Raw genomic sequence first — 3,505 nt, 5'->3', positions numbered from 1 at the left:
TTTTGGTTTTTGGGCCACACCCGTTTGACGCTCAGGGGTTACTCCTGGCTATGCGCTCAGAAATCGCCCCTGGCTTGGGGGAACCATATGGGACGCCAGGGGAATCGAACCGCTGTTCGTCCTACGCTAGTGCTTGCAAGGCAGACACCTTACCTCTAGCGCCACCTTCCCGGCCAGAATGCTTTTTTTTTTTCTTGGTTTTTGGGTCACACCTGGCAGTGCTCAAGGGTTATTCCTGGCTCTACACTCAGAAATCTCCCCTGACAGTCATGGTGGACCATATGGGATGCTGGGATTCAAACCACCATCCTTCTGCATGGAAGGCAGACACCTTACCTCCAGGCTATCTCTCCTGCCCCAGAAACAGAATGTTTGGTATTGGAATTCCTGGCTTGAGGGCTGAGATTCCTGAACTCATTCTTGCCCCCTTTCACTGTGTGGATTATTTTTTATGTTGATCTTTTCTTCCAGACCCATGTCTCTCAGGTCCCACTTTTGGAGCCTGAGGTTTGCTCCACAAGGCTGCTGTTGCTTGAAAAGTAAAAAAAAAAAAAAAAAAAAACAGTCCAGAGACATCAGAAAGAAGTAGAATGGGAATTGGCATGACACAGGACAGCACTTGCAGGCACTCTCAGGAGAAACAGCAATGCTTCTTAGGAAGGTCTGCACCTCTGCACAGTGCTGGCTCATTGTGGGCCATCGTGACCCAAATGGGCCCAACTATTTCCTATTTCTGCAGTGACAAGCTGACTTGGCTCAGGATCTCATGCAAAGAAAATGCTCCAGCTCTGGACCACCCCCTGAAGTCCTTAAGTGTCCTCTGGTAGCTGATTGACAGTGATGCTGAGACTGAGGTCTCACCCCAGAGAAGCTCCAGGGTTCCCAGAGGAACAGTATGGGGCAGAGTCAGAGAAATCTTTGAGTAGGGACAGAGCAAGGGAACAGTCACACACATCCAGGGGGGTGAAGTCAGCCAAAATCTGAGCATTAGAACAGCTGGGAGGGTGTTTGCCTTGCATTGTGGCCAGCCCAGGTTTAATCCCAGCATCCCATAGGGTCATCTGAGCTTGCCATTAGTGATTCCTGAGCACAGAGTCAATAACCCCTGAGCGTTACTGGATATGGTTTTAAACCAAACCAAACTGAATGTGAGAGGGCTGGAGAGATAGCACAATGTAGAGCATTTGCCTTGCACACAGCCAATACAGGAGGAATAGTGGTTCGAATCCCAGCATCCCATATGGTCCCAGGAGTGATTTCTGAGTGCAGAGCCAGGAGTAACTCTGAATGCTGCAGAGTGTGACCCAAAAACAAACAAACAAGAAAATCCCAAAACTGAATGTGAGGAAGGTGGCATGGAAGAAAGGTGCAGCACCATGGGGGGAGCCTGGGAGGCTGTGGGCATTGGGCTTTCACAATCTCCTGGGGCATCTGCCCAGAGGTAGGTGTGAGGCTATAGATACAGGGCTGTACCTTCTGGACCTCAACACCTCAGTGACAAATAGATCTGGAGCAGAGTGGGCCATTGGGTAGTGGGAGATTAGCTGTGGGGTGTATGGCCCCCTATATCCCACCTCAGGCACCTGGACCCATTCAAGGGCGCTGCTGTCTCAGCAGGTTCTGGTGCCCATTCAGCACCTGCCCAGTGCCTGCTTGGCACCCATCTAGCACCTGCTTGAGCTCAGGCCTGACAGGGGACACCTGCAGGGCTGTCCTGTGATTTCCCAGAATCTGTGAACAGATGCACCCCAAAGCCTCTGGGCCCTGTTCTCAGACTTCTTGGAATCAATGCTGACTGAGAGCCAGTATCCCCAGTTCCTAGAACAATGCCCTTTGTTGAGGGCAATTCCCCTCTGAGCCAAGCTATGCCTGGCCCCAAGTACCCTTCTTCTAATAGTCCTGAGGGACATCTAGTGCCAGGCTGGGTTGAAGCTTGGGAGCTCCTCCTGTTTTCCATGAGCACTCTGGCCTAATCTTACTCAGCCAAGAGACATCAGGGACTCCAATTCCCCTCTGGGTCTCCTTGAACTTCTGTACCCTAACTGAGCACCCTCTGGGTCCCAGCAGGTATAGCCTAAGGAGTCCTGGGGCCTCCTTTGGCTTTTGGGGACTCAGGACAGGCTTTTGGAAATCACAGTAAAATGAGGATCAGTGAGAAAATCCATCCTATGCCAGAACATGTCTGAGATGTTGGGGTGACCCATGGCTTCAGAGCACTTCATCGAAAAACTGGGCACAACTTCCCACAGATGTGACCAGGGAGTTGTCCACAGGAACATATTGGCAAAGGTGACAGTGGGCCACGGGGTAGAGTCCCTGAGCCTAGAAAAGAGACCCTGAGTGAGATTGGAGATCTCTGTGAGTGGGAGCCCCAGAATGAGTGGTGGTCCCTAAGTGATTCTGGGGGTTGGCCCCTGGGTGAGTGTGGGCCCCCTGAGTGAGTCTGGGAATTGACCCCTGAGTGAGTGGGGACCCCTGAGAGAATGAGGGGCTGATGAGTGAGCCAGGTTCTGTCCCACTTGTTGCCAGGCTCTCAAGATACACTCCTTATGCCTATGGCTCCCACAACCACAGATTAATTTGTTTGTTTTGGGGCCACACCTGGGAGGACTCAGGGATCACTCCTAGCTCTGTGCTCAGAGATTACTGCTGACAGTCCTGGGGGACTTTATAGGGTTCCCTGGATCAAATCCAGGTTGCTCAATTGCAGTACCCACTGTTCTATTGCTCTGGCCCCCACTGCTATCAATTAATCCCTGGATGTGGTCATTTCTGAGTCACATTTGCTCAACTGCCTCACTCTACTGGGTTTCTCAGGGTTGGTGGCCCTCACACTTAACACATTAACTCATCCCCACAATTAACTCATCCCTCCCTGAAAAGTCCTGGCCATGGAGGCTATGTCCAGGGGACAACATGGTCCATTGCAGCCTCACCCAGAAGAACCCATGACTGAGGCCTTCAGAATTTGGGACAGGAGGAGAAACCCAGCCTTGGGTTGCCCTTGTCAGAGAGGACCCATGTGGCAGCAGTCTGAGTAGCAGAAGTCTACATCCAGAAAGTCTGTGGGCAGGTGTCTACACCTGTGCGGACTGATGTATACACCCGGGATGACTGTGAGCTTGTGTCTATGCCCAGGATCACTATGTTAACTACACTCAGGATGACTATGGGGGCTGGTGTCTAACCCCAGATGACTGTGTGAACTTGAGTGCATGCCCTGGTGATGCTGAGCTGGTATCTATCTATATTTGGGATAATTATGAGCTTGTGTCTACACCCAGTATTACTGTGTAACCTGGTGTCTACACCCAGAATGACTTATTAGCTGGGTGTCTATAGCTGGGATGACTGTGGGAGCTGGTGTTTGCACCCAGGATGACTGTCAGCTAGCATCTACATCTGGGATAACTATGAGATGGTGTCTACATCTAAGATGACTGTGTGAACTGGTACCTATACCAGACATGACTGAGTTGGTGTCTACACTCAGAATGACTGTGTG

The sequence above is a fragment of the Suncus etruscus genome, chromosome 5, assembly GCF_024139225.1.
Source record: "Suncus etruscus isolate mSunEtr1 chromosome 5, mSunEtr1.pri.cur, whole genome shotgun sequence".
Classification (NCBI taxonomy): Eukaryota; Metazoa; Chordata; class Mammalia; order Eulipotyphla; family Soricidae; genus Suncus; species Suncus etruscus.
This window is presented reverse-complemented; position numbering follows the sequence as displayed.